The sequence below is a fragment of the Lolium rigidum genome, chromosome 3 (genome assembly GCF_022539505.1).
Source record: "Lolium rigidum isolate FL_2022 chromosome 3, APGP_CSIRO_Lrig_0.1, whole genome shotgun sequence".
NCBI lineage: Eukaryota > Viridiplantae > Streptophyta > Magnoliopsida > Poales > Poaceae > Lolium > Lolium rigidum.
In genome coordinates this window covers 60966331-60975131 of record NC_061510.1, presented here as the reverse complement: position 1 = coordinate 60975131, position 8801 = coordinate 60966331, and the positions used below count along the sequence as shown (strand labels likewise).

The 8801-nt window shown below is 43.0% G+C and overlaps 1 pseudogene; it reads right to left on the bottom strand.

Annotated features, from left to right (window-relative positions):
* Window positions 1–2680: 2680 nt before the first annotated feature.
* LOC124701668 lies at window positions 2681–7595 on the bottom strand (annotated as a pseudogene).
* Between the last annotated feature and the right edge of the window lie 1206 nt (window positions 7596–8801).

The following is an 8801-nucleotide window of genomic DNA, read 5'->3' as shown; positions in this document are numbered from 1 at the left end:
GTGGACTCGGAGTAACTAAGCGACACTAGACGACAAAGTAACACAAGATGAAAAAGTAAACTCAAACCCTAAAATACTAGATAGAAAGAAAAGATACGCAAAAATAACTACGAAAAGCAACTAAAACTCGAAATTAGTGCAATATAAGGCTATGGCAAACCCTAACCCTAACTTTTTATGGATTTTCTGGATAGAAAACACTCACAACTCAACTTATGGGGTGGATTGTGGATGGCTTACCGAGGAAAGCTGGAAATCGATACCAAGATGATAAGGGGCGGCCCGATCTTCTCGAGTAAGCAACAACGGTGATGGTGATCACGGGGTAATGGCAGCGGAGAAACACGACGATGAAGTGGATGATAACTTGTATGACGCAACGAGATCTCTCGATTGGTCCACTGTTGCCAATGCAACAGACTCTCAACCCTGCAAGATATTCGCAACTCCACACACTTGCGCACGTAGCCGCCGACCACGAAGCGGTAAGTTGCAACCGTCTAATTCCCAATGAAATATCAAGCAATATGGTGTAGGGATTCAATAGTTTTGCTAGAGCAAACAACTAAGAACTAGGGTTTATCTTAAACGTGGTCTAAAGCGGCTAGGGGCGTCTCGGGCACTTATATAGGCGTCGGGACGACTACGGTCGAAAAGATACAAGAATAACCGACCCGAGAATATATCTGGTCGAGACAGGACTCGGACGAATCCGGTCGGAATCCGGTCAACCGGGCCGGGGACCGGATCGGCCGGTCGGCGTCCGGTCAACCGGGTGGCAGCCGGAAACTCGCAACTTTCCGGTTTTGCCGGTACGATGCATCCCATCCGGTTGGCGCCGGTTAACCGGGCCGGGGGACCGGGTTGGCCGGTCACGGAGGCCGGTCTAACCGGGTGCTTGGACCGGCCTGAACGTCGTCTTCTCCTCTCGCGCATGCCTCCGCTCCTCCCTCGCGCGACCATGAGATATCTTCATGTCCGGCTTCACGTCCATCTTGGCGTCCGTCTTCATGTCCAGCTGCTCATCTCCTCGTGCGATGCTCGTCTCCTCTTGATACCGATGATACATAAGTAATAGGACTTAGGCGAGTATAAAGTTCTCATCAATCAAAGTATCATTTAGAAACAAGTTCACTTGTTGTTTAAGTAGCTTCGCACGAGCCCTTGTAATTGGTCCAATCCGAACTTCATTGGACTTGAGCTTCACGACGGGTTCATCTTCATTTATCAATGACGGAGGTAGTGGTGTAGTAGGGATGTCCTCATCATGAGATGTGTAAATTTTTAATACAAAATACCTTATACTTACGAGGCTTCACAAAGAGGACAAGTCCTAAAAATTTGTGGGTCCGAAAATGATGTACTATTGTTATTCCCCCTTTTCCAGAACCACAATTCTGTTTTTTTTGTACAAGCTAGAGAATAAAGTATTTCATAATTTAAATCTTACACAGTTGCAGACTACATATATATGCACACATTGATTTTTTTCATAATACTTAAAAATTCCAAATAGTGTTTGTGAATTTTTAAAGTAGGTTGTCGGGGGATGACCCCCGGTAGGTCAAGATTATGGCAAGTATGCCAAGATAAGATACTTGTAAACCGAATTAAAAGATAATCCGGATTATGAAAGTTCGGGTTAAGAGATTACTAGTTGATACGGTCGATATACCAGAAGGGGTATGCCGGAGTAAGGGAACCGGCGATACTCCCAGAAAACCAAAGTCTGGAAGGATAAAAAGATAAGGGTCCGGTTTACTCCGGCCAAATCCACTTGGATCCGGCATAGCCTCAACGGCAACATGTCGGCACTCTAGTCAAAGATTCCCTCTGGAGCCAAAGGACACGGAGGAGCTAAGCGATTCAGCTTTAAACAAAGCTTTGAAACCAAAGCAACTTGATCACGAGCAAAGCTACCATAGGCCGACCAAGGGGCATCACCGGACAAGGGCCGCGAGAGGGGAACGTCACGCCTGAGCCAAAGAAGCTTTATAAAGTAGGCTTAGCTAGGCATAGATTTCTCTAGGGTTCCTTCCCTTGTAAGCCACCTCTCTCCTATATAAGGAGAGGGGCATTCCCCTAACGGGAGGGAGAGCCCTATTGGCTAGTTTATGCCGTACAAGTCTTCTTCTTCCTCGTGTTCTTCGAGTTGAGAATCAAATACATAGAGTATGCTGGACTAGATCGTCTTGTTCATGTGCTCCTCTCCTTAATCCTCCCCTCCTCCGATCCACTCGGTACACATCGGTCCCATCTTAAGCCTACCCATGATATCATGTTGTATCACCACGATCACACACAAGTCTTCTTCTTCCTTGTGTTCTTCAAAATCTGGCCATAGGCTAAGTTAAAACCTGTTAACTCCCTTTTGAGAATCAAATACATAGAGTTCGTTGTACTAGATCGTCTTGTTCGTGTGCTCCTCTCCTTAATCCTCCCCTCCTCCGGTCCCCTCGGTACACATCGGCCCCATCTTAAGCCTACCACCACGACTACACAGGCTTCATCCATGCTCCAAAACGCCTCACTTCAAGTATACTATTTCTGACACTCAGACTGGAAATGGAAAAGCTTTACCAAGAGAAATCTGATTTCACTACATTAAAATTCCTCCTGAATATAGTCAGAAATTACAAGGCAAGTCAGATGGCGCAGCTGAATAATTAGATGGCGCAGCTGAATAATTAGGTTCCATTCTCAAGAAGTACAATACCACATAAGATCAAACTTTACAGTACATATGTCCTGAACCAGGGCAATGGTTCCAATAAATCAATTGAATAAATCTATGATTTGTTACACCCACTAAATTCTGCTTGTGGGATTTGGGAAGAGCCTCCTGTACAAGGCTCATTGTAAGGTAGAAGACCCACCTAATGTGCCTATCTACTTTTGCACTAAGATTACAACACCACTGGAACACCTAGAGAATTTCTTCTATCGACCAGCGAGCTACTTGAACATTACTTGATACATATCAGTCCATCATCCAATGGAGAATATCCCTTTCTTGATTCCATCGATGGATGCTGAATGTTTCTTGTTTTCGTCGTCGTCCGACGGAAGCGGCACACCGAATACCCAGTCAAGGACATTCAGGTACTTGGACCGGAAGACCTCTCTTTCCTGGGCATAGCAGTGCATAATAATCGAGGTAGCCATGCTGAATACCACTACATCGGCTCGCTTGATCTGCAGTATCGGAGGGCAGAGTCCAGCATCGGTCATGCATGTGAAGAAACTCTCGATGGCTCTGGCAAGGCAGTACAGAGATATCTCAGTTCTCCTGCTTTTTTCTCGATAAACAATGCCAGGCCTGCCGGGAACTGTCATATGAAAGTAGTTAGTATGGCAGAGATGGTTGACTGAACACTGAATCCATGCGGCAAACTGTGTCTTCGCTTACCGTGCCAAGTACAACGAGTGGAGTATTGCACTTCTCGAAGGTTCTAAAAAGGAAGCATGTCCAAGCCCTGAAAACAGAAAGAAACACCATAAAATGCTGTCCCAACAAGGGAAATTGGTGATATATTTACAATCTTAATACAACAAGTTCATGGTTGAAATAAGATGTTGCGAGCTCACCATGCAGATGCGCAGTACATTGAGAGGAATAAGCTAGATCTCGCTGTTCCTAGAAGACTCTTCCCCATTATTGTGTAAGGCCTGCATGTTCATGCACAGCTCCCACAGAATAAGATAGATAATAGACGATGAATGATTCTCGTTTTTTTCAATCCACATAGGACATACGTTTTTACCCTTGGATCCTTATATGAAAACAATTACCCTGAGGGGTCAGGATCAACTAGTGCAGGGTGTACATGGTTTTTTGGCAGGAAAATATATTGGTAACCTAACATGTCGCATGTGAGTTTACTCGAGAAATTGTATACCTTTTCATGAGATCCTGCCGATGAACTACAAGTGCGGGAACTAGGTAGACTGGAATATAGACAGGAACTGCTCTTCCATATGCTTGTAACAAGAATGAAATAAAATGACCTGTACATGACTGATTACCATGCACAATCTGGATTAAACAGAGAACAGAAGAGATCAGATGGTAGAAAAAGTTCAGGTTAACAGAAATAATGGAGACTAGGACAATTATTTCACGGCGAAATTTTATACTGTCAAATTGACCTTGTGGTGCTTCATAGGGTAAACTAGATCAATGTGATACAAACCATGCAATCAATATGGGACATCTTATTGACTGATGTGTCATACTTACTGAGCAAGGAACTTCCATGTTTGGATCTAGTTTTATGTCAACACCAACAGATTTGTAGTACTTCTCAATACCCGCTAGGTTAGAGAAAGCAGTGTGCTGGACTACTTCCTTCAAGCCTTGCAGAATAGAATGATCCTTTCCGCCATGCTTGTTTAGAAATGATTTATATGATGACGGCAAACTGTCCTGCGCTAGAAGGTATGCAGATCTGCAGAACCAATCATTTAAGTAAAAAACCACTATTCCTGCACGCTACTGAATATATACAAGAAAACAATATAACAACTATCACCTCTGTCCCAAAATATAAGACGTTTTGGTAGGCAAACGACTGAAGTTATTTTGGGACGGAGGTAGTACTCACCCATGCATATCTTTTTCAATGATGTAGCAAACGACTGAAGTTATTTCATAGCAAGATAGCAATGGAAATGCCCTTGAAACTACAAACATATTACATTCTTACATTTATTTTACGGTCACAATGGTGCCCGGGCATTAAAATATTAGTGTCTCGCATGCGTACGGTGATTGTACATGATTTGTTTGGTCATGGTGATACGCTCGGGTCGCCGGTGGCTATGGGACACAAGTTTTACTACTTTCAGGATACTGGCATCAAAAACATAAACCTGATATTACTAGATTTACCATAGAATATAGCTATATAATTAATTTTATGTGAGGCACCATATTTCCACAGAATTTGATGGTTGGAGTTCCATCTTGATGACCATGTCAATATCCTAAAAGACTTGCATTTTGGTTCAGAGGAGATACTTCAGCAGTGCCATGTGCTAATATAACATTTCCTCAACTGAACATAAATGGTTTTTGCCCGAACATAAAAGAAGAAAGAGTAAAGAAACTCTAACCAACAGACACTTAGCACCAGTGGCATTCTTATATATAGAAGAAAGAACCAAGCACCAACTGAGGCTGCTAGCCAACTAAGCGAAGCTCGGTCCCCTTATTTTTATTGGGCCCACATAAATTTGAATAATTAGTATGTAATTAGTTGTTAATTGATCCCCTTATTTTTACTGGGCCCACATAAATTTGAATAATTAGCATGTAATTAGTATGTAAAAATAAGGGGATCAATTAAAAATAAGGGGATCAATTAACTACTTTGACCATAAAAATTAAGCAACAAAGTCTTGATTATATTATATGTAATTAGTACCATTGGATTCGTATTGAAAAGCACTTTTTAATGATACTAATTTCATACAAACAATCTTTATCTATTTGAAGTAATTCTTGGTCAAACAAAAAACACGTAAAACGAGGACGCCTTATTCCTTGAAATGGAGGTAGTATATAACTAGTGCGAAACAAAAAGGCATATAGTTCTGAAACGAAACTTACAAAATTTGTGCAGATGAAAGGCACATAAGGAAGACATCACCATGTGACCAGGTCAAAGGTTTGCAAATCTTTCCAAATCTTCTGCTCTTTATTCCACAGCGGGCTGCGAGTACAGCAGCACGCATGAGGATGTATATTGCCAAACTAGTATGCTGTGTGCCTGGCCCCGTGAGGAGCATCGAAGGACCAGCAATTAACCCAGATAGTAATGACCTCCACCTTGCTGTTCTGAAAGAACAAGAATATTTAGTTATATATGATCCAGAAACAATCTCCATTGTTACAAAAGGTAGTATGAAAGATACAATGAAACAGGAAAGGCCATGCATTCTGTGATAGAATATAGTTAAGAAGCAAATACACAACTAAATAGCCGGGGATGCCATCCAATGGTTTTATGGCATGTGTGTATAAGTCTGATCAAAGATCATTGGAGAATTGGAAATGTGAAATATTTTAATCACCTTTTCTAATTATTTAAGAACATGAAGCGGTGAAGCCACATTTCGCATTTGTGAGTTTAATTTCAAGTATTCCGAAAGTGAACTTTGTAAGTTCTAGTTTGCAGCACCCCAAGTGAAGTTTCTAGAGTTAAAACCATCCAGGCAACATTTTATGTTAAAAAGAGAAGGAAGAAAGAGAAGACTGATGTTTTCCTATTGAAAGCATAAACCTAGGTGTGATTCATCATAATCAATAACATGATGGTTTGGAACCTGCTCTGTGCAATGCTGATATTTTAGGTTCAAACAGGTTAAAAACTAGGACTGTAGGAGGCTAGAAGCTGTTATTTTCCCTGAAATACCAGTAATGACAAACAAAAATGTTCTTTTTTTTTCCAGAAGGTGATAATCAATTCAATTCAGAAGGCAAACAAAAACAAAACTTTCAATTCCCAGTAAACTTAGCTGAAGGTGACTATAGGGACCTTACTTTGGGTTAGAAACAACCTGTATTTGCTAATCATGCGGAAACTGCAGCACTTGTATTTCCCTACTATCAATGGAGGTCCAACATTAGGAGTCAACTATTATCCATCAGTTTTGACATCTTACTACTAGGGACCTTATTTTGGGTCAGCAAACAACCAGTATTTCCTAATCATGTGCAGCACTTATAGCAATGGAAGTCCAACATTAGGAGTCAACTATTACCGATAGGTTTTGACATCTTACTGTGGAATTACAAATTATTGGTTATTTATCTGTTTGGAGATGGGTTAACAGTTCTTTTACTTCTGAATACAAGTACCTGATTCCTACTGTATTGGAGAAAATTTCTATCCATGACACATCAATCTAACTACTGAAATACTCGCCAGAACAGACTGATTCACAGAAAGTAGCAAGAAACTCTTCATTTTCCCCTCCTAAATATCTGCCCACAAACTTCTCTAATCTAAATCAAAACTAGAAACCCATAACGCAGGTAGCAATTAAACTATCATTTCGACACCGATAACTGTTTGCAAGTTGTAACCACAAAAACGTTGAGTCCAGGATCCTGACCAAAACCAGCAACCTTTGGCTGCAATTCATAGCGCCAAGTGACACAGAACCACTCCCATCACAGTACAATCAATCGACATTATGGCATCAAAGCATCTCCTCCAAAACACTATCAGTAATCAGCAGCAGATGCTAAACTGTTCTCTTGTATCCTTTGGTTTTTGATCACCTACTGTGTGTCCGTGTTTACACGCAACTAAGAGAGCCAATGCCATATACTTGCTCAAATTCGTCGCCAAAGGAATAGATTCGCAGTAGTACGATTCGGCACAACCACGCACAGTCACAGAATCTTCCTTTTCAAGTTGATACGAAGAGGAGGAACTAGTACTACTATTTGAGCTGCGGAGTGTGTGTGAGTGAGAGAACTGACCTCTTGCGGCCCCAGAGGGCGGCGATGCACTCGTCGACGGAGACGAAGGTGCCGGCGAAGGTCCCGAGGAACAAGCCGTACCTGACCGTCTCCTTGAGCGCCAGCACGACCGCCTCCTCGTTGGTCATCGCTCCCGCCTTCCTACACGCACCACGCCACACGAGTTACGCACAAGCCGAATCGGTGAGCTTCCGCAGCGGGGGGCGAGCGAGCACCTCGATCTAGTAGGGGAGCGGCGGCGGCTGCGGAGGCGGACGAGGACGGAGAAGAGCGCGAGGCCGCCCTTGAGGCCGGCGCCGATGGCGAAGCCCTTGCCCGCCGCCCCCACGCAGCGCCGGAGCCACCGGAGCTCGCCCTCCGCGGCCGGCCCCGCGTGCCGCCGGAGCCAGCGCCAGAGCTCGTCGCCCTCCGCGGGCGGCGGCGGGGGCGCGGACGGCGGCTTCTCGAGCGCCGCCGCGCAATGGAGCTCCTCCAGCGAGGCGGGCGCCATGGGCTCGCCGGAGATCCCCTGGCCGAAGAGGAGGCAGGAAGCTGTGCTCCGCGCGGCCTGCGTGCCGCCCAACGTGTGTCAATGTGGGGAGGGAGATCAGGAGGTTTGCCCGAAAAGAAGTTGCTTGTGGACTTTGGTGACTCCGGCAGACGGCAGACCCAGCTGGGCGACCGATCTGGGCGTGTGCCCTGCCTGCAGCCTGCAGCCTGCAGCCATCACTGCTTTGTTTTTTTGCTAGGACAAAAAAGCCAGAAGATTATTGTGCCAGATGCCAAAGAAATCCAAAAAAATTCTACATGTACATCTCTAAAATATGTGTGTTCATCAAATTTCGTGAAAAAAACGATTTTTTTGTTGTCTATGTAAAAGTGAGAAAAATTATCTTGTGAAAAGTTTTATTTTTAGCATCAACACGTCACACGACAAGTTGATTTTTCATGAAATGACTTTGCGGACACGTAGCACGTGAAGATGTACGTGCAAATTTTTCGTTCTATTTTTTTTTACAAATTGAAATATGTTAAGATGCATTTCAAAACACCACTCTCAAAAAATATGATGATTTTACTCCCTATGTTTCTTTTCGTTCGTGTTCTAGAATTTGCCAAAGTCAATAATTGAAAACTTTAACCAAAAAATATTAAAAATAATATTAAAATCAATGATACCAAATAGAATATATCATTTCTAATACAATATATATTATACTAAAAATGTTGATATTTTTCCGCAAATATTTAGTCAAAAACGTTTAATTTTAACCAAACTCAACTCGAAACACGAAGTAATTGTGAACCGTGGGAGTACTAGCATCCACCA